The 23,223-nt window shown below is 48.0% G+C and overlaps 1 pseudogene and 1 gene segment (V, D, J or C); one reads left to right on the top strand and one right to left on the bottom strand.

The window, feature by feature from the left end:
* LOC307121560 (immunoglobulin kappa variable 4-1-like) overlaps nucleotides 1-23,223 on the top strand; it is a 242,516-nt gene that overhangs the window by 169,421 nt on the left and 49,872 nt on the right.
* Nucleotides 2,570-21,676, bottom strand: LOC307121301 (stonustoxin subunit alpha-like; annotated as a pseudogene). The gene is made up of 6 exons: nucleotides 21,622-21,676; nucleotides 9,166-9,258; nucleotides 7,298-9,001; nucleotides 5,176-5,211; nucleotides 4,543-5,035; nucleotides 2,570-2,651 (listed from the first exon to the last, which is right to left on the bottom strand). The product of its transcript is annotated as a stonustoxin subunit alpha-like (transcript).

Here is a 23,223-nt window from a genome sequence, read left to right as displayed (position 1 = left end):
CGAAGACCTGCAGCATGCCGTCCGGCAGCGGGTCGGCCGGAGTCCGGAGCAACATCGCCAGCGGTTCCGGACCCTGACCCTCGACGACTCTGGCCGGCCCTTCATCTTCGCGCACCAGCTCCGGGACTCGTGCCGCAAGTGGCTGATGGCCGACGGAAGCGACGTCGAGGGAGCCATCGACAAGGTGGTACTGGAGCAGTTCGTCGCGCGGCTCCCTCAGAAGACCGCGCAGTGGGTCCAGTGCCACCGCCCGACGTCGCTGACCCAGGCCATCCAGTTGGCGGAGGACCACATCGTGGCGTGCACCGGGGTCGGCGAGCCCCTGCCAGCGGCTTCTCTCTCTCTCTCTCGCCCTCCTGCTGTTCCTTCCCCTTCTCTCCCCAAACCTGTTCCCCTTCCCAGGTCGCGAGGGGCGTGGCCGCCTAGACCAGCCCCAAGGTGGAGAACGGGCGGTCCCGGTGAACCGGCGGCACCTCCCCGTCCGGTCCAGAGGGGAGCGGCGTCCAGGACGGATCCCTATCCCTCCTCCCCTATGCCCGCACTCTCTCCACGCCAATTACAGGACCCACTGCCAGCCACTAGAGTGGTGAGGAAGCCTGGGCCGGCTTGCTGGCGCTGTGGGGACCCCGGCCATTTCATCGATCGGTGTCCGGTGAGGGAGGTGGGGACACTGATCCGGGTCCCCGACGCGCCGCAAGCCGCCACCGATCAAGCTGGACTGTACCAGATACCTGTGAGTATCGAGGGGGGTACTTATCAGGCTTTGGTGGATTCGGGTTGTAACCAGACCTCCATCCATCAAAACCTGATTCAGTCTAAGGTGTTGGATAACCGCCGCATGGTTAAGGTGAGGTGTGTGCACGGGGAAGTGGTGAACTATCCGTTGTTGCCCGTGGATATTCAATTTCGGGGACAAACGCATAGTGTTGAGGTGGCAGTTAACCCGCACCTCCGGCATCCGCTAATTTTGGGGACCAATTGGCCAGCATTTAATAAATTGTTGGGGCATTTGTGTGCGGATGCTTCTTGGGGAAAACGTGTAAAGGGGAAAGAGACGGTTGCTCAGTTGGGAGAGGTGGATTCGGGACCTCCGGGGGCTGGTCCGGGGGAACAGAGCGGTCTGGAGATGCCCGTTCTCACAGACCGCGATGACTTTCCCCTGGAACAGTCCCGGGATGAGTCGCTGAAAAACGCGTTTAATCAGGTCCGTTCCATCGACGGCCACCTCCTCCAGCCTGACCAGCCGCTCTCTTATCCCTATTTTTGTATTTTAAAGGATAGGTTGTATCGGGTGACCCAAGACACCCAGTCAAAGCAGGATACAACCCAGTTGTTAGTACCTAAAAGCCGCCGGGAAATGCTTTTCCAGGCGGCTCATTCTAATCCTATGGCCGGGCATTTAGGACAAACGGCTACACTCAACCGTCTAATGGCCCGTTTCTTCTGGCCGGGCATTCACGAGAATGTACGCAGATGGTGTGCGTCTTGTCGTGAATGTCAGTTGGTGAATCCACCGGCCACCCCAAAAGCACCATTGTGCCCACTCCCGCTAGTGCAGGTCCCCTTCGAGAGAATTGGTATGGACCTCATCGGGCCATTAGAGCGGTCAGCACGCGGGCATCGCTTTGCATTAGTTATGGTAGACTATGCAACGCGATACCCGGAAGCAGTCCCGCTCCGCACTATTTCGGCGAAAAGTGTTGCGAGCGCACTGTTTTCATTAATCTCCCGGGTGGGAATCCCGAAAGAGATTCTCACCGATCAAGGCACGGCGTTCATGTCACGAACGATTCGCGAACTTTACGAGTTGTTGGGCGTTAAATCGGTTCGCACAAGCGTCTATCACCCACAAACAGATGGCTTGGTGGAATGGTTTAATCGCACACTGAAATCCATGATTCGTAAGTTCGTTCACGAGGACGCCAAAAATTGGGATAAATGGCTGGAACCTCTGATGTTTGCTGTTCGCGAGGTCCCGCAAGCCTCCACGGGGTTTTCCCCCTTCGAGCTTCTCTATGGGCGCCAGCCCCGGGGGGTGCTGGATGTCCTTAGGGAGGCTTGGGAGGAGGGACCTTCAGCGAGTAAAAATGAAATTCAGTATGTCCTGGACCTGAGAACAAAACTCCACACTTTGGGGCGGCTGTCAATGGAGAATTTGTTACAGGCTCAGGACAAACAGAGACAGCTATACAACAGAGGCGCTAGGCTTCGTCAATTAACTCCGGGAGATAAGGTACTTGTATTACTCCCTACGTCGAGCTCGAAATTACTTGCAAAGTGGCAAGGACCCTTTGAGGTCACACGGCGAGTTAGCGATCTCAATTATGAGGTGATTCGATCAGATAGGGACGGGGCACGTCAAATTTACCACCTCAACCTGCTAAAGAAATGGTCTGAGGCGGAGTCAGTGATGCTCGCGACGGTGGTGAGCGGAGAGGAGGATCTCGGGCCGGAGGCGGTTCAAAAACCTCAATCTCTCGCTCTGGCCCCGGGGGGAGACCACCTCTCGCCCTCGCAGCTCACTGACGTAAAACATTTACACGCGGAGTTCGCTGACGTGTTCTCGCCCCTACCTGGTCGCACCGATCTCATCCAACACCACGTTGAGACTGAGCCGGGAGTTGTGGTTCGCAGCCGGCCGTACCGCTTGCCTGAACATAAGAAAAAAGTGGTTCAGGAAGAATTAGAGGCTATGCTTGACATGGGTGTGATAGAAGAATCCAACAGTGACTGGGCGAGCCCGATTGTTTTAGTGCCTAAACCTGACGGCTCGGTCCGTTTCTGTGTGGATTATCGAAAGGTGAACGCGGTGTCGAAATTTGATGCTTATCCAATGCCAAGGATTGACGAATTGCTTGATCGGCTAGGGACCGCTCGTTTTTATTCGACGCTGGACTTGACTAAGGGTTATTGGCAGATCCCCTTGTCTCCAATGACCAAAGAAAAGACCGCTTTCACCACGCCGTTTGGATTACACCAATTCGTCACCCTTCCTTTCGGCCTGTTTGGGGCTCCCGCAACCTTCCAGCGTCTGATGGACAGAATTCTCCGGCCGCATGCTGCATATGCCGCTGCCTATCTGGATGATATCATCATCTACAGTGCAGACTGGCAGCGTCATATGCAGCACTTGCGAGCTGTCCTGAAGTCGCTGAGAAGGGCGGGGCTTACCGCCAACCCGAAGAAGTGTGCAATTGGGCGGGTGGAAGTAAAGTATCTGGGCTTCCACTTGGGTCATGGTCAGGTGCGTCCCCAAATTGACAAGACCGCAGCTGTTGCGGCCTGTCCGAGACCCAAGACCAAAAAGGAGGTTAGACAGTTCCTGGGGCTAGCGGGATATTACAGGAGGTTTGTACCTAATTATTCGGACCTCGCTAGCCCGCTGACTGATCTAACTAAAAAAGAGGTACCAGATACGGTTCAGTGGACGGAGCGGTGTCAGCAGGCTTTTACTCAGATAAAGGCTGCTCTGTGTGGTGGACCGCTCTTGCAGGCTCCTAACTTTTCTCTCCCTTTTCTTCTACAGACTGACGCCTCGGACAGGGGGTTGGGCGCGGTCCTGTCCCAGGAGGTGGAGGGTGAGGAGCGGCCGGTGCTGTACATCAGTCGCAAGCTCTCTAAGAGAGAGACGATGTACAGCACCATTGAGAAGGAGTGTTTGGCCATCAGGTGGGCCGTTCTCACCCTTCGCTATTACCTCCTGGGGCGGGAGTTCACCCTCTGTTCGGACCACGCCCCCTTGCAGTGGCTCCACCGCATGAAGGATACCAACGCGCGGATCACCCGTTGGTATCTAGCTTTACAGCCATTTAAGTTCAAGGTGGTCCACAGGCCGGGTGCTCAGATGGCTGTGGCTGACTTCCTCTCCAGGAGGGGGGGGGGGGGAGGCTGCAGGCCGGATGGCTCCCCGGCCTGAGTCGGGCGGTGGGGGTATGTGGCGGAGGGGGCGTGGTTTTGCGAGGTCTGTAGCGGGAGAGAGAGAGCAGGGCCGAGCGGTTGGTAAGTAGGTCAAGTGCAAATTAATAACACCTGTGTCTGATTGCAGTAATTGGCTGGAGAGACTGCTTATAAGCTGCAGCAGAGAGCGAGATGGCAGAGAGAGCTCAGGACTGGGACTGACACGCACACACACGGCTGAGGCTATATGCTGAGAGAGAGTTTGGAGTTTGAACTACAAGTGATTGGAAAAGTTTATGAGTTTGAGTTGAATGCGCCGAGCGCATGTACAAATATTGAGGATCGTAAAGATCAATAAATTGCAGTCTCAGTCAAGCCGACCCCGTCTTCTTCCTTCCTACGCCACATCAAAGCTTTACTACAATATCAAATAGAGATTCAAAAGCAAAGCTGTACAGAGCTACAAACACTGACTGCAGCTGCAGGCAACGGAGACAGGAGGCAGATTAATGAAATGAAGAGACTCTATAACATCTCACTGTCACTGATTTATTATGAGTTCAAAGCATTATGGGTAGAATCTCTCATCAGTCTATCCTGATTCATGAAAACAGTGTTAGTGATGATAGAGGATAAACCACAAACCCAGGATAGAGCGGCTGAGTGAATCTGGTCTGGACTGTGTGGATGAGGCTCATTGTGTCTCCAGAGATGCTGTAGAAGGACAGAGTTCCTGCATTGTGATCCACATACACTCCTATTTTTTTATTCCTAAACCTGATGGGCTTTACAGGCAGTTCAGTAATTCTGTCATTGTGTATGATTGAGTAGCTGAGGGAAGTGCAGTACAAACTCCAGGACTGATCATTATATCCAAACCGGCACTCTTTACCCTCTCCCTTCCTGCATATGCTCTTATATGACACTGATATAAACACACGATCACCATTCATCTCAATCTCCCAGTAAGAGCGTCCACTCACACTTTCTCTACACAACACCTGAGGAAAATGATCAAATCTGTCAGGATGATCAGGATACGACTGGACTGTGTTAGTGTAAGTAATCTCTCTGTTGTCCTCCGACAGACTGAGCAGTTTATTCACAGTGTTCTTATCCAAAGTCAGCCGAAGGGAATCTGACGGAGAGAAAACATATTAGAATCAAGAATTATGAATCTGATCTTTTAATGTCTTAGTACAGTTTAATCATCATTTACACGATCAACTCTAAAACTCTTCAAGCAGAGTTTTTCTGCTTGTTTTCTCAGTGACTTACATTGTAGGAAGTCTTTCCTGGTCTCGGGATCAGTGACTGTGGAAATCAACAAACATGAAGAGTGTGATTATCATGTCAAGAGAAAATGATCCCTGCATCCATTGCTAACACATGCAGAAATCCATCTGTTTCTGCTGTTTCCAGAGCCCAAATCCTGACACAAGCAATATTGAGGGTTTGACACTATTGACATGTCACCATATTTGATTTGGCTTCTGTAGACATGAATTGATCACAGATTTGAATGGAGAGGGAATATGACTCAGATTTCACTTTGTTCATCAAGAGTGAGAGAGGCCCCTCTCTAATTAGCGGTGTGGAAGAAGATGTGCCACACTGTGATGGATCCTTGGTGAATGAACAAACAAATGTTCAGCAAAATCAGATAAGATGCCAAGACAACTGCCTCTTAAAGGGCAGGAAGGGAAATTCTGATTGAAAATTTTTGATGTTTTCCCCCCAGAAAACATTTTTTTTTACTGTTACTGTACTTATCTAGTAAACCTAAAATCTCGTACCTGAAGCTCATTCATTATGCAGGTCATTATGCAGGCATTTTGTTTCTCAGGAGTGATCACATTATTATTCATGGTTCGTTCGCGCCTCTTCGCATACTGGGTTAGTAAAGAAAAAGTGTTTTACAAAATGTAAATTAATATATTATTTTTCTGTGAATGAGTAGGCTCAACATCAGTAGGCGTTTCTTACATCAGTTTAAAGCAAAAACTCTAGGGAAATACATACATTAGTCAAAGGTCTTGTGAACACATATCTACTGTGCCTTAATTGAATTTTTTTTTTGTTTTTTCAAAACTCATGCATAAACATTATTCTCTCAAAAATATAAGCATGTACATACATGTTGCTCAGATATTATGGTAGCCCAGTTTGTGCTGAACACAGTGTAATGACACTTTTGCCATTAATGTGTTTATAAGCAAATTAAAAATGCATATATGTCAGAGCATGTCAAAACTTCTAAAGGGCCCCAAAACAGCTCAGACTTCTAGGAGTTAACTTCTGCCTTCAGGAACTTGACTGATAACTTCCTACAGCTTAATACTGATAAAACTGAAATCCTGTTGATTGGGCCTAAATCACAAAATTTGCCACGTGATGACATTTTCATTGATATTGATGGTGTCCAGATTAGACCTTCAAAAACTGCGAAATCTGGGAGTTTTGCTTGACTCCTCATTATCTTTCGACTCACATATTGGTCAGACAGTTAAATCATGCTTTTTCCACTTGCAAAATATTGTTCATTTCCGCCACTCCCTTAACTTTAACGATGCTGAAATTGTTATTCACGCTTTTATAACCTCCAGATTTGGCTACTGTAATATGACCTGACTGGTAACAACTGGACCTGCTAGAATTGTTCTCCATCCACTACATGGTGAGAGAGTTGTCCTGACTGTAATATTGCTGTCATGATGTGCTGAACTAATTCACACAGTTTATTTAAAAATATCGACTCACGTCTTTCTCTTTTTATCATTGAAGCTTCAACTTGTTGTCGTACCTTATTTTATAGATTCACAATGAACTTCTGTATGCTTTGCATTTATTATGAATAATTAATAATGATTATTATTTAAGATGATAAATTATGAGGTTTGCATTTGTTAAAGATATTATTTATATTAATCAATCATTTGGTTTTCAGGGATGACTGAGGTCTTTCTGCAGAAATACCATGATTAACAGTTTTTGTGTTTTAAGTTGATTAATTGTTGTTTGTGTGTGTTTTGTTTTAATTATAAGCCATTTATATCTATGTTATCTATATTTTAACTGTCCTTTTGGTTTTCATCCAGAGAAATGTGCATTTGTTACATCTGCCCATGATCTCCACAATAGTACAGTAGCCTACATTTGACATCAAATACATAATATACTCTGTGTCTTTACGGACTTTTTGTGACAACACGAACCAAGCAAATAATATGTTCACATATACTGTCAATTGGGAAATGCTTAACAATCTGGCAAATTAATATTGTAACCTAAAATGATTAATATCATTAAGTTTCTCAATATGAACATTGAGTGAGTGAAGCAAATTATTTTATTTTTAAGGCTAAAGATTAATGCACAGAAATGTGCATATGACACTTACGTGAAGACGGTATGGGGCCGATAGTGTCACTGGCTTCACTCACTCCTACTTTACCCACTGTCCTGTAGCGGATCATGTACTGCTGTCCAGACTCCAATCCAGTCAGAGTAAAGACTTCATCAGGTGTGTTTATGACATGCCACTGTTCCTCGTTCACCTGCTTGTACTCCACTCTGTACTGCACAGTTTCTCCAGTAGGGGACTTCTGCAGTTTCAGGGACACACTGCTTTCCAGGACCTTCTTCACTTCTAGTCGGGGAGGCTTCGACACGGGCTGGAACTGTGTGTCTGTCAGCTTCCCTTTTTCATACAGACGGATGGAGGAGCCTGGACTGGATGGATCGGGGATGGCAGAAATAATGAATCAGTAACTCCTTTCATCTTTATTAGCCTCTGAAAAACTTCTGAAAAGGGAGAAGTTCTCTCTCATCTTTGAGATGACAGCAGTATTGTTGAACCACTTTCTGACAGATGTCACAGCAACCATGTTTTGTTCCCCATCTAATTCTTTAAACTTGTCAGATTCCAGAAACTCTGTCAGAGTTGAAAGATACGGTTCTTCATACTTCAGAGATGTGAAGGTCAAGCACAACACAACATCAACATTAAGATTAAATAAGATTGTGTTGAGACGTTCTGAGTCTTGAATTGTGATTCCCTCCAGCATCTTGATGTGAGAACTCAAGAGGTCAAGTTCAGCCTGTGCACCATTTAACCACTGGTTAAGCCTGTCCGCTTTAAAAGGGGAGCTGTAGTGGATCTTCTGAATGTCTTCCAGCGACTTCTCCTCCATCTCTCCTCCTCGTATAGCAGGCAAGACCCTGCTGACTGCTTTCAGGAGCATTGTCTTGTAACTGCTAAATGAGCTCTGAAATAAGCGGAGCCTCTCTTTGATATCATTGAAATCATTCACCAGTGTTTTTCTGGAGAGGTCGTTGTATGTTCTCTCTACTTCTCCCAGCTCCTCCATTATATCTTCAGTTTTGGATACCAGACGTGTGGTGATTTCTCTCTCCAGCTGAGCAGCTTTTGTATCCAGTTGAGAAAGAGGATAGAGCCAGACTTTGATTGGAACTGCATTCTGTGGATTCTCCTTTAGGATGGTGGGGAGCTTCTTGTACACCTCAAGGGCCTCCATGAAAGTGCTGGGGTTCTGATCAAGGCGGACGTCACCATGAAATCTGCAAGCGATTCTCTCAGCTGTTTTCTTATCACCATCTGTCATTTTTACAGCTCCTTCTCCCTCAATAGAAAATTGAGGGATGCTCTTGACCATAACATTCAGTTGTCCCTCAATCTCCTTTTTTTCTTCCTCTTCTGAAAATCTCCGATCAAACACCATGAAGGCCTGGGCTCCGTAGAGTACAGCCGTGACCACATGAGTTGCAGTTTTCTGGTCAAACACCTCAGGGTAGGTGACCTGGCCCAGATGAGTCATTGAGAGCTGTTCGAATCTGGAGGTTTCACTGTAAAACATTGTTACTCTGGACTGTTGGTTTGAGGATTTGGTGTCACTCAGAAACTTGGCAGATCCTCCCACCTCCACCAGCCCTCCTAAGAAGCTGGCCTTCAGGGAAGCACTTACATCCAGGAGTCTGGACTTACTAGAGAGAGAGTCGGAGCTACTGATGTCAAAATGTGTCTTGGACTGTGGACGGGTGTCCAAATCTTCACTCAGTAACTTCTTATCCCACAGAGTAACACCTGAAATGAGAAATTACTTTAACAGTTACGTATGAGGACACAATGCACTGTTGAAGAATCGTACAGGTTTTATCATGTTGTTACACAAGGACTAGTGATGCAACATTTGGTGAAGAGGGGAAATAAACTTTTATTTATTTATTTATTTTAGGTTGGTAAAGCACCTGGAATGAAGGTATCCTTGCGGCAGTCATACAGCATACCAGGATACAGAGGTCTTCCTAGAGCTGCCACTTCAATGGGCTCTGATGCCAAGGCTGCAGTAAATAACAAATACAAGGTAATATTTATACTTAGAATATTTATGATATATATGAACAAAATTACATCTGGTGATAATGAATAATGTTTTCCCCACTATCATTTTTTTTTAAGTTGCCAGCCACCACCAGCATTTTTCATAATTTACACAAAAGTTTCTGCCCCCCAGAATATTTTGTTGTATGAATATTTGAACATGGAAAGTTAGAGTGTGATGTTTTAATGAGCAGTGAATGTTGAACGACAATATTCTGGGGCCGTCGGCGATACCTGACTGCAAAGGGGTTAATATGGGTGAGTTTAACCCCTTATATACCTATATATCTCCATTAATAACTGTCTGAGTAATTCTGAGTAATCAACTGTAAACTCTTGAGTGTTGGCTTTCTAGAAATATATTTGTTATGTGTATACTCAGAATAACTTGTGAGCAGCAGCCTTTTTACTATGGGTATGTCAAGATGCCCCACTTGGGGGCTGACAGGCAAGGGGTTAATAATAATAATTAAAAAAAACATTTTGAGCAAAAAGATAAGAAAAACATGTTTTTGTCAATGACGTCATCCTGATGGGATTACGAACAATGATCAAACATAGATGGAGTAGATGGAGTCCTGTCCTGAGTTGACATTTAATTCAGTAACATTAGGAGGTTTGATTTATATCCTGTTTAAAGTTGATGATCACGTTGTAGTGGACAGCACATTCCAGGGCCCAGTTTATGGCCGGGCCCCTCTCTGTTCGTAACAGTGGACAAAGGTTTGCTACATTTTGATTGGATCTTGGTGGACTAACACAAACAAACTGTCCAACACCATTATATAAAGATGCTAGGACAAAAGCCAGGCACCTCTTAGAGGGCAAGAAGGAGACCTCTGGTACCAAGCCCAGGAAGGACAGGATGTCTCATTGGTTCACATGCAGTTTCTGCCCGTCACCCACCTAGAGACTAGTCCCTAATGTGACTCCCATAAAAAATCCTAAGGACCTCAGCAGCAGTGGGTGAGACAAAGAAAGACCACAATGATCCATCCAAATCCATTCATAACTATGTTTGGAAACCTTAAGACTGATGTAAACTACACACGTCCATTTCTTATTTGGTATTCTTATTTGGAAAGTGAGAGATGCATTGGTAAACTTTAAAGACACTTTAAAGACTTCTAACTGTGTACATTATGCAAATGAGTTCCTGAGGGGAAAGAAGGTTGGGCCACACTGTGTGCCCCCTCTGATGCCAGCAGCCAATCGCAACACTAGAATGGAGAAGAGCCAAAATGCAATCTCCTCCTCATCAGAAAGGGATAATGGCACCCTTTCAACAGACACTCCTTGTTCTGAGTCTCCCCTCAAGAGAGACAACAGTTCACCAAGTTTTGAGTCTGTCCTGCGAGGATGAGACATAACAGATACACAGCAAAATTCTGAGCCTCTGGTTCACCCAGAGAGACAACAAGAGATCTGAGGATCTGAGACTACAGCTTTTGAGGCAGCAACAGATACGACCACGTTCTGAGCCTCCAGCCTGTGAGGAAAGAGACATTAACTAACACTACACTCAGTTTTAGTCCAGCAAGACAGTAACGACTCCATAATGACAATGGTCTCCATGCCAGAGAGACCAAAGCAGATTGACCAAGTCCTGAGTGTCTCAACCAGAGAGGCAGAAGACACACAGAGACATTTGCAACAAGATTAAGCTCAGGAGAGCAAACATTCACTTCAAGGTTCCTTCGTTTGCGTGTTCCAGATTAAGGACCTTCCGCACCTTCTTCAGGACCTCATCTGCATGTTCCAGATTAAGGGCCTTCTGCACCTACTTCAGGGCCTCATCTGCGTGTTCCAGATTAAGGACCTTCTGCATCTACTTCAGGGCCTTGTCTGCGTGTTCCAGATTAAGGACCTTCTGCACCTACTTCAGGGCCTCATTTGTGTATTCCAGATTAAGGACCTTCTGCACCTACTTCAGGGACTCATTTGTGTATTCCAGATTAAGGACTTTCTGCACCTATTTCAGGGCCTCGTCTGCGTGTTCCAGATGAAGGACCTTCTGCACCTACTTCAGGGCCTCATTTGTGTATCCCAGATTAAGGACCTTCTGCTCCTACTTTAGGGCCTCATCTGCATGTTCCAGATTAAGGACCTTCTGCACCTACTTCAGGACCTCATTTGTGTTTTCCAGATTAAGGACCTTCTGCACCTACTTCAGGACCTCATTTGTGTATTTCAGATTAAGGACCTTCTGCACCTATTTCAGGGCCTCATTTGTGTATTTCAGATTAAGGACTTTCTGCATCTACTTCAGGGCCTCATTTGTGTATTCCATATTAAGGACCTTCTGCACCTACTTCAGGGCCTCATCTGCGTGTTCCTGATGAAGGACTTTCTGCACCTACTTCAGGGCCTTGTCTGCGTGTTCCAGATTAAGGACTTTCTGCACCTACTTCAGGGCCTTATTTGTGTATTCCAGATTAAGGACTTTCTGAACCTTCTTCAGGACCTCATCTGCGTGTTCCAGATTAAGGGCCTTCTGCACCTACTTCAGGGCCTTGTCTGCGTGTTCCAGATTAAGGACTTTCTGCACCTACTTCAGGGCCTCATTTGTGTATTCCAGATTAAGGATTTTCTGCACCTACTTCAGGGCCTTATCTGCGTGTTCCATATGAAGGACTTTCTGCACCTACTTCAGGGCCTTGTCTGCGTGTTCCAGATTAAGGACCTTCTGCATCTTCTTCAGGGCCTTGTCTGCGTGTTCCAGATTAAGGACTTTCTGCACCTACTTCAGGGCCTCATTTGTGTATTCTAGATTAAGGACTTTCTGCACCTACTTCAGTGCCTCATTTGTGTATTCCAGATTAAGGATTTTCTGCACCTACTTCAGGGCCTCTTCTGCGTGTTCCAGATGAAGAACTTTCTGCACCTACTTCAGGGCCTCATTTGTGTATTCCAGATTAAGGACTTTCTGCACCTGATTCAGGGCCTCATCTGCGTGTTCCAGATGAAGGACTTTCTGCACCTACTTCAGGGCCTTATTTGTGTATTCCAGATTAAGGACCTTCTGCACCTACTTCAGGGCCTCATTTGTGTATTCCAGATGAAGGACTTTCTGCACCTACTTCAGGGCCTTATTTGTGTATTCCAGATTAAGGACCTTCTGCACCTACTTCAGGGCCTTATTTGTGTATTCCAGATTAAGGACCTTCTGCACCTACTTCAGGGCCTCATTTGTGTATTCCAGGTGAAGGACTTTCTGCACCTACTTCAGGGCCTCATTTGTGTATTCCAGATTAAGGACCTTCTGCACCTACTTCAGGGCCTCATCTGCGTGTTCCAGATTTTAGGAACCTTTGGTGCTCCAGGAGATCAGCATCCCACAGATCTCTGTGTTCAAGGCTGGTGAAATCGATTCCAGCTCCTTTCCCCACTACATTTCAGTCACCGCCATCAGACTGCTTTCTCAACCATGTGGAACGTAAATATCACTTAATCAAACCTCTTTCCAGAAACCTTGGCATTGTTGTATATTACTTTCTATTTACATTAGAGGTAATATAACTAATGCTTGTTAATAACAAATCTTTTGTTTATTTGTTTGATGCATAATAAGGTTCTTCACCTTAGTTTCAGAGAAACAACAGTTTATCTTTCCATAAGATAACGCAACTCTTCCATAGCCACACTCAAATTAATCACATGTATTTCATGCATCTTATGCACTTTATTCCTTTATTAATCATTGTATTCATTTAGTAGTTATGTTAGTTATTCTTGTTTATCTTTTGTTAATAAAATTTATTTTATTACAATTGTGTCTTCCATGTGCTGTTAATACAGAAGAGGCTCTACAAGTTAGAAATCTCACCAATTTTTCAGATAAATCAGCTGGCCAACTCTCCCCACTTCACATTCATTCTGAATGATTGGACAGCCTCCTGTTTGGAGTCTTCTCATACAGTCAAGGTAAAAGTCCTTGACTAGTGTCCCGAACTAAGAGAGGGGGAAGGTGGTCATCTGATGTACTCATAACCTTAAGTGACATGTGATCCAAAAGTTACAACATCAGCGGTGACGTAAGTACCAATCACTACCTTACTTAGCTTCCTTGGATGGACGGAGGTAAAATCACAACAGCGTTATTTAATATAATGCATATGATTACATATGATATCGCTTGTCTGCTTCTTCTTCACTTGTGTTTTGATCAGGAGATTCAGTAGCCTGGGAAAACCCAGACAACTTCCGGCAAATTTAGATTTGCTCTGCAAGTAGTCTGGCAAAGAGCCCATTCAAACCCATTTCCGACAGCACAGCGACGATGAAGCAGATTCTGTACATTACAAAGACAGATGCAGCCGTGGAACATCACTCGTTCGAATCAGCTATCGTGGCAGTTTTAAGCACTTTAAACTTTTCCTTTCCATTAAAACCTGAGCAAAGAACAACACTCGAAGCCTTCATATCTAAAAAGATGTTATCGCTGTCTTACCGACTGGATTCGGCAAAATCTGATATACCAGCTGGCCCCTTTTGTGGCTAAACGAATGGGTCTTAGCGAGAGCCCTCTTGTAGTGTTAATGTTTCACAAAATATAGTTTTTAAGTCCTTTTCAGGCGAGAATGTAGTTGTTTAAAGCTCAAATATGTGGTTTATTTATAAAGAGAGTGCCTTTTTGAAAATTTGATCTGCCGTTTTCGGAGTTGTGAGCTCCAGTGGATCAGCGGCTCTTTAACACCACGAGAGGCGCCTTTCCTCGGCCAGTCCTTCTGACATCTGCCGTTGGCTCTGATGTCTCTGTAGTGGTTACACATAAGATATGATTCGTGTGGTGTAGATCTTACGGCTGATCTTTGCTCTCATGAATCTATAATTTGTTCCCTGACAGATCGTTTTGTCTGAGGCCAAAGTGATGTTTATGTTAGTTTCATAACTTTATATTTGTAAGCTATTAAACTTTACCGTTGTAGTCTCCTAGCGCTGACTTTGTTTGACTGAATTGCTTTATTTATTGTATAGCTTCTTATACCTTTTACTTATACTTTTATAATGGCTATTGATCACACATAAACTAACATTTAACAAAAAGAGACTGGGTTGTTTTATGTCATATCTCATTTTATTACAGTGATAATCATAGCCTATATATGCACACATATTATTATTATTATTTATTATTATATAATTTTTTTTTTATGTAAACGAAAAGAGGCCGGGTTTTTTTTATATTTCGTTTTGTTATATACATGCATTGAAGATAATATGCATTGCCTGCACTACATTTGTGTGGCTATAATATGTTTAAAGGTCCCGTTCTTCGTGATCCCATTGTTCAAACTTTAGTTAGTGTGTAATGTTGCTGTTAGAGCATAAATAATACCTGTAAAATTATAAAGCTCAAAGTTCAATGCCAAGCGAGATATTTTATTTAACAGAAGTTCCCTTTCAAAGCCTACAGCGAACGGCCGGCTTGGACTACATCCTGGTACAGCCTGTTTTAATGACGTCAGTAGAACAGTTCGTTGACTAACCTCCGTCCACAAGAATACGCGGAAAAAGGGGGCGTGGTCTTGTTGCTCTCGTGGAGAAGAGGAAGTTCCCTTTCGTTCAGTCACTACGACGTACATTAGTGACTAACGAATGGGGGTTTCGCTTAGAAGCCTATTACCTTCGAGAATTCAACAGCGCCCAATGGCAGTGCCAATGCCATGGGCATGCGGAATTTGCATGCGTAACTCCGCCCCACCTCGTGGGTATATAAGGAAGTACGCTGGCAACATCGCATTATGTTTCTGCTTTGGAGCCAAGAGAGATCTTCACTCCTTCAAGCCTGATCTGAGTCTTTGTCAGCCTTCGAGACGAGCAGCTTTCCAGAGGCGTTTGGTTGTACGGCGCGTTCCAGCGATTACATACTGCCTGCCTGCTGATCTGCACAGTGGTCTGCTAGACAGCTGGTGTGTGGTCCCTGGGTGCTTCGGCGTTCTCTGCGAGGCTATCCTCTCACAAAAAGAGCTTGCACGTGACGCGTCCTTTTCAGGATGTCCCGTCCGTGCACTTCTGGGTGTGGACGGTCGCTTTCTCCCTCTGATGGGCATAAACACTGTCTGGTATGTTTGGGCTTACAGCATGCCCAGGCAGCGTTTATGGATGAGTCATGTTCCCACTGCGGGAATATGACCATCGCGATGTTGCGGTCAAGACTCCATGACCTTCGTTCTGAAGTGAGAGTCCCCTCTACCACACCCCGATCTACTGAGTCCCCGAGACCCAGTACTTCGGCTGGTGGTCAGGGTGACCTGAGGGTTACGGTGTGGAACAAATCCCCGACGCTCATGCCTCGGGCCACACCCCTCTCTTGCACACCACAACCCGCGAGCGTTCAGACGCAGATTGCGGGGCCTGCTCCGGCCCCCCCGCGCATCTCGTTTGGCGCTCCAGAGGAAGATACGATGTCAGTCACCGCATCACAAGGTGGGCTTGAGTCCTCTGAGGATGATGACTCGGCTGTGTTGCCGCCCTCGGGCGTTCCAGCATTGCCCGAGTCGGACCCAGAGCTGACAGCCATGCTGTCTCGGGCAGCCGCGAGTCTCGGGATAGAGTGGAACCCTCCGCCCTGTCCCGAGCGCTCTAGGCTCGACGATTGGTTTTTGGGAGCGCGCGCTGACAACCGTCAGTCCCCGCCCCCAATTCCTTTCTTTCCCGAGCTGCATGAGGAACTCACGCGGTCCTGGAAGTCCCCGTTGTCTTCCCGCGACCGTTCGTCAACTTCCTCTGCCTTCTCTACCCTTGATGGGGCCGCGGCCAACGGGTACACTGGGGTCCCCCCGGTTGAACGGTCTGTTGCGATGCAACTGTGTCCACAGAGAGCTTCGACCTGGCGTGGTGATCCTAAGCACCCCTCCAAAGCCTGTCGATTCACATCAACCTTGGTGGCGAAATCGCACAGAGCTGCTGGGCTGGCTGCCGCCTCTTTGCATGCCATGGCGATCCTCCAGGTCTACCAGGCCAGGATCCTCAAGGACATGCACGAGGGTGGAGTTGATCCGGGGCTCTTAAATGAACTGCGTGCCGGCACCGACCTCGCTCTCCGGGCGACGAAGGTGACCGCACGTTCCCTGGGTCAAGTGATGTCCACTAACGTGGTCCAGGAGAGACACCTGTGGCTAAACCTGGCTGATATGCGGGACACCGAGCGAACCCGGTTCCTCGATGCCCCCATATCCCAGGCTGGCCTCTTCGGCGGGGCGGTTGAGGACTTTGCCCAACAGTTCTCAATCGCCCAGAAGCAGACTGAGGCTATCAAACATGTACTGCCCCGGCGGCCAACTGCTGCCTCCACCCAGCCGCCGGCACAGTCGCCTCAGCCTGCTCCACGCCGAGGATGCCCTCCTAAGGCTCCCGCCCCTCCCGCCCGGCCCAAGCAGCAGCCTTCACCCGGGCCGGGTGGCAGAGGACGCCGTAGGAAGGCGTCACAATCCGCTCAGCCCGCCCCGCGCCCCGCTAAACGCCAGGCCAAGCGGCGTTCCTGAGACGGATGGCTTAGGGATGGAGTATTCTTTCCAGGAGATGGTAGCAGGACCACTCCTTCCCCCGGTGGAGGGCCGGGGGAGAATCCTTTGTTTAGCTGCTGGCCCACGGGTCAGCAGTACCCTAAGAAAGAATTAACACTCCCATCCCTGAGCCCACAGAGTCCGGTGATGACAGTGCGCGCCACCCACGGGTCCCGCCACTCGCATCCCTCTCTGTCGCCAGCCTCCTGTCAGAGCAGACCCCAGTGGAACGTGCGTCCTTCCCTGGTCTCCTCTGTCAGGACGCAGCAGTTAACCGTGCCCCCACACTGGGACGCCCCTCAGCCTCCCATGTCCGGGCCGGTGACGCTGCATCGCTGCAACCCCACACCCGGTACGTCTGTGGTCCGAATGACCCCGCTGGTGCAGTTCTTGGAAGTCTGGCTTCAGCTTCCGGGACTGTCCTGCTGGGTCGCGAAGACCGTCAGGCGCGGCTACGCGATTCAGTTCGCGCAGGCTCCTCCCTGTTTCCGGGGAGTCCGTCACACTTTGATCGGGGCCAATGCCCCCGTCTTGCGTGCGGAGATTGCCACCCTACTGGCGAAGGGTGCGATCGAGCCTGTCCCTCCAGCCGAGATGAACTGCGGGTTTTACAGCCCGTACTTCATTGTACCCAAAAAGACCGGTGGGTTACGACCGATCCTGGACCTGCGCGTTTTGAACCGTTACCTCCAGAGGTTTCCGTTCAAGATGTTGACAGCGAAACGCCTTTTCGAATGCGTTCGTCCAGACGATTGGTTTGCAGCGATCGACCTGAAGGACGCCTACTTCCATGTCTCCATTCTACCTCGACACAGACCGTTCCTACAGTTTGCTTTCGAGGGGCGGGCATATCAGTACGCGGTCCTCCCATTCGGGCTATCTCTGTCCCCTCGCGTCTTTACGAAGATTGCCGAGGCAGCCCTTGCGCCCCTTCGGCAGCACGGGGTCCGCATCCTGAACTACCTCGACGACTGGCTCATACTGGGTCACTCTCGAGAGCAGGTTTGCGGACACAGAGATCTGGTGCTCCATCACCTAGCCCGTCTGGGCCTTCGGGTCAACTGGGAGAAGAGCAAACTTTGCCCCGTGCAGAGGATCTCTTTTCTCGGTATGGATATCGACTCGGTCGCCTTGTGCGCGCAGCTTTCGAGCGAGCGCGCGCAGTCTCTGCTGACTTGCCTTCGTCAACCTGAGAGCAAGAGTGCGGTTCCACTGAAACTGTTTCAGAGGCTCCTGGGGCATATGGCTTCCGCAGCCGCGGTGATGCCGCTCGGATCGCTACATTTGAGACCGCTTCAGCACTGGCTACGCGATCGAGTCCCGAGATGGGCATGGCAGTCTGGCACGCTCCGGGTACAAGTGACTCAGGCCTGCCTACAGACTCTCGCCCCGTGGACGAACCTCAGTTTTCTACGGACCGGAGTGTCCTTAGAACGAGTTTCCAGGCATGTTGTTGTATCAGCAGATGCCTCATCCACGGGCTGGGGTGCCATGTGCAATGGACAAGCAGCCGCGGGCTCCTGGACAGGACCCCAGCGCCTTCTGCATGTCAATTGCCTCGAGTTACTGGCAGTACGGTTCGCCCTGCACTGCTTCCGAGCGTTGCTGAGGGGTCAACATGTACTAGTCAGGACAGACAACACAGCCGTAGTAGCGTACATCAACCACCAGGGCGGTCTACGCTCCCGCCGTATGTCTCAACTCGCCCGCCATCTCATTTTATGGAGTCAGAAGCGCCTGAGGTCCCTTCGTGCTGTCCATATCCCGGGAGACCTGAACTGTGCAGCCGACGAGCTCTCACGGGTTCAGCCTCTCCCCGGAGAATGGAGACTCCATCCCCAGACGGTTCAGCGGATATGGGAACGGTTCGGCGACGCACAGGTAGACCTGTTTGCCTCCCAGGACTCTTCCCATTGCTCCCTGTATTATTCCCTGACCGAGGGCACTCTCGGCATGGATGCACTGGCACACAGCTGGCCGCCGGGTCTACGCAAATATGCGTTTCCCCCAGTGAGCCTTCTTGCACGGGTACTGTGCAAGATCAGGGAGGACAAGGAGCAGGTCATGTTGGTCGCCCCATATTGGCACGGCCAGACTTGGTTCTCAGAACTTCTACTCCTTGCGACAGCCCCTCCCTGGCCTATTCCTCTAAAGCCCGGCCCTCCTTACTCAGAGACGGGGCACCCTTTGGCACCCGCGTCCGGCGTTCTGGAAGCTCCACGTGTGGCTTCTGGACGGGACGCGGCAGGTTTGAGTAGCCTTCCACCTGCGGTGGTCGCTACCATCACTTCCGCTAGAGCTGAGTCTACGCCGACGTCTCTATGCGTTGAAGTGGAACCTCTTCGTCACATGGTGTTCTTCCCGCCAAGAAGACCCCTGGAAATGCCCGATCGGGTCTGTGCTATCGTTTCTCCAGGAGGGGGTGGAACGAAGGCTGTCTCCTTCGACCCTTAAAGTGTACTTGGCCGCAATATCTGCCCACCACGATCTCCTGGGAGACAAAAAGGTAAGTCAGCACGACCTGATCATCAGGTTCCTGAGGGGAGCGAGGAGACTGAATCCTCCTCGCTCTCCTCTCGTTCCCTCTTGGGAACTCTCAGTAGTCTTAAGTGCTCTGCAGAGGCCTCCCTTTGAGCCTTTACGGTCAGTAGATATTAAATTTCTGTCAATGAAGACGGCTCTGCTGACCGCATTGGCCTCTCTTAAGAGGGTAGGGGACCTGCAGGCATTTTCGGTTGACGAAGCGTGCCTGGAGTTCGGGCCGGCTAACTCTCACGTGATCCTGAGACCCCGGGCCGGATATGTGCCCAAGGTTCCCACCACTCCGTTCCGAGACCAGGTGGTGAACCTGCAAGCGCTGCCTTTGGAGGAAGCAGACCCAGCCTTGGCATTGCTCTGTCCAGTATGCGCTCTCCGCGCCTATGTAGACAGCACGCAGTGTTTCAGGACCTCAGACCAGCTCTTTGTCTGTTATGGTGGAGAGCGGAAGGGAAGTGCTCTCTCAAAGCAAAGGCTGTCTCACTGGATAGTGGACACCATTGTTTTGGCTTACCAGCAGCAAGGTCGACCATGTCCCCTTGGGGTCAGGGCACACTCCACCCGGAGTGTGGCCTCCTCTTGGGCTTTAGCGCATGGCGCCTCGCTAACAGACATCTGCAGAGCTGCAGGCTGGGCGACACCTAACACATTCGCCAGATTCTATAATCTCCGAGTGGAGCCAGTGTCCGACTATGTACTCGCCCCTACGGGTGGCCGGTAATAGGCCAGGCTCAGGTGTCTTCGCTTGCTCGCCATTCCACTCCACGGACTGGATACGTGCGATATTTTCCTCAGGTGAGCTCCCCGAGAGCCCTGAGCTCCTCCAGCACTGCTGACGCCGACATCAGTTCAGTCTGCCCTTTCGAGCCCAGACCCTCATGTCCGGCCAGGTGCTCCGTGTGCATGGTTCCCCTCCGGCAACCCCCACACGAGTATTTCTACCGTAAGCCTCCTCAGTGAGCAGGTGTCTTTCCCTTGGCAAGCCCCTGCCACCCCTAGGGTTAAAAATCCACCCTCTGGTTGGTACCCTAGAGTTCTTCCATATGCAGCCCTTAGCAGGTCATATGTGTATTCTTAAGTCCTCCCCACGGGTTGGCATCTTGGCATTCCCTCACTGGGATATGCTTCCCAGTGTACCTTGGTAGATTCCTGTGTTAAGTGGGGGACCTTCGTCCGAACTAGTCTTACGACAGGGTTCTCACACTTACGCAGGGCACTGGAAGACAGCTGAGTGGCGTTGTTATATTGGAACCCCCATTCGTTAGTCACTAACGTACGTCGTAGTGACTGAACGAAAGGGAACGTCTCGGTTACGTATGTAACCCTCGTTCCCTGAGGAGGGAACGGAGACGTACGTTTCCTTTGCCACATCAGCTGTGCCGCCTGGAACGCGGAGTTCAGTCTTGTCTCCTGCAGCAGTAACATAATGCGATGTTGCCAGCGTACTTCCTTATAAACTCACGAGGTGGGGCGGAGTTACGCATGCAAATTCCGCATGCCCATGGCATTGGCACTGCCATTGGGCGCTGTTGAATTCTCGAAGGTAATAGGCTTCTAAGCGAAACCCCCATTCGTTAGTCACTAACGTACGTCTCCGTTCCCTCCTCAGGGAACGAGGGTTACATACGTAACCGAGACGTTTTGCATTTGTATATTGTGTTTGTCGCCATGTCGTCGAGACGCTGTTATTTTCATCCCGGAGTCAAATGAAAGGATTGAAAATAATCAAAGATATTTGATATTTGATATTTGAAATCCAACAAAGAAATTTGCTTTACTGTTGTCAACACATTTGCTTAACAGAATGACCTGGAAGACAAAAGGCAGGCCTGTAGGCCGCAGGGGGTGCCACACCTTTTACTGTTGGGGAAGTTTGGTCTGATTGGTCAGTTTGAATGTTATGTGTGAGTTTGGTCTGATTGGTCAGTTTAAAAGAATACATTTGGTTTCAGTCACATGGTCAAGGAATAGATAAAAGGATTGGAACTGTGTCTCTCTCTCTCTCTCTCGGTGCATGCTGGGAATTGGGTAGGGAATGCTCGGGAGAGTGCTTAGGTGAGAGGTAATTTACTGGAAAAAAAAGCACCACTGTTTTTTTTTTCTTCCTTTCTTTCTTCACTTTCTTGTATTCAATTATTTAAAAAAAAAAAAAAAAAAAAAAAAACTTTTGCGAGAGTTGTCTCGTGTTGGAGGCAGGGATGGCGTCTCACGCGAGTGTGCAGGCGTCAGCCCTGTCGCTTCGGCATGGGATTAGGTGTGTGACCCAAACAGGTGTACCGGTGGAGGACGTGCTACTGGATGTGGCAGAGCGCGTGGGGCATGACAATATCATTTCGGCGTCGCGGATGAACAGGGCTGTGGTGGTATTTTTGAAGGAAGAAAATCTTGTCCATAGTTTGATAGAGAGCGGGATTTCGGTGAGTGGCACTTTTATTCCTGTTCAACCACTAGTTTCAATCACGACGAAGGTGATTGTTTCTAATGTTCCAACTTTTATACCTGACGCTGACATTGAACGAGAGCTTTCTCGTTTTGGTAAACTCGCCAGTGGAATTAGAACGGTTCCACTTGGATGTAAACATGCCGCTTTAAAACATGTAATGTCGTTCAGGCGGCAGGTGTTCATGTTTTTAAATACACCAACGCTGAATATATCATTTAGATGTGTTTTTGAGGGCAAATCGTATATGATGTACGCGAGCACTGGAGAGATGCGCTGTTTTGATTGTGGGAATATTGGACATGTTCGGCTGTCTTGTCCTCATAGGGTTGAATCTGAGAATGAAGCAGGCCCAAGTAATATTTCAAGTGAGAGGAAGGAAAATGATGTGCAAAAGATTATCGAATCAAATGAAGCAGTAATGGTGATTAATGAAGATCAGAATGTGGTTTCAACTGGGAAGGAAAATAATACAGAGATGAGTCTTGATCCTAAGACAAAACAGGAAAAAATGAATAAAGTTGATGTTGGAACTGATGTTACTGTTGCTTCTGATGGGAGAAGTATTATGGTACAAGTGTCTGAGCAGGTTGAGGCTGTGGAGAATCCAGAGGAAATAGGCCAGAAGAATGATGGTGCAAACGCTCTGAAAGGTGATGTTTTGGAAAGAGGAAGGATCGTATCTTTGTCTAAGAAAGTGCAATCAGAAATGGTTGGTGAGGAAATGGATGCTGATGAGGACGATGATGATGATGATGATGATGATGATGATGGTGGTGGTGTATTGTCTGATTTCTCAGACGTGTCAGACGTTTCGCAAATAGGGTGTGAGCAGGTTTATTCACTAGATGAAATAAACAAATTCTTGGATGAAACGTTTGGAAAATCTGTTGATGTGCGGAATTATTTTTCTGATCTGAAAAGGTTTGAGACCTCTGTTCTTTATTGGCAGAGAAAGGTTGGAGAAGATGGACTCAGTCAAAGAAAGAGGTTTCGTTTAAAGAAGTTTCTTGTGAAACTGCGAAAGGGTAAAGTCCCTACAAAACGTAAATTTAAATAATTGAATCAATGTTTTATATACCACTCAGGGTGACTTTACTATACTCTTTATTTCTTTTTGTCTCCCTTTTCCCTCTCTTTATATTTTCTATGGAGATGATAAGGGTTGCCTCTTTTAACATTAATGGGGGGAGAGACAGGAGCAAGAGAGCAATGGTGGCAGAATTAATCAACATTAAGAATGTAAATGTTTCTTTTTTGCAAGAAACACATACAGATTGTAAAAATGAATTAGAATGGCGTAGATGGTGGGAGGCTGAGAGTGTTTTTAGTCATGGGTCAAATATGAGTACTGGGGTAGCTATTCTTTTTTCAAAAAAATTGAACATGAAAATTATATCAACTGAAGAAATAGAAAAGGGCAGAGTTTTAATGGTCAC

This window comes from Gobio gobio, assembly GCF_949357685.1.
Source record: "Gobio gobio genome assembly, chromosome: 25".
NCBI classification, from domain to species: Eukaryota; Metazoa; Chordata; class Actinopteri; order Cypriniformes; family Gobionidae; genus Gobio; species Gobio gobio.
Note: the sequence above shows the minus strand (reverse complement) of the source record. Positions and strands in the feature narration are given on the sequence as shown.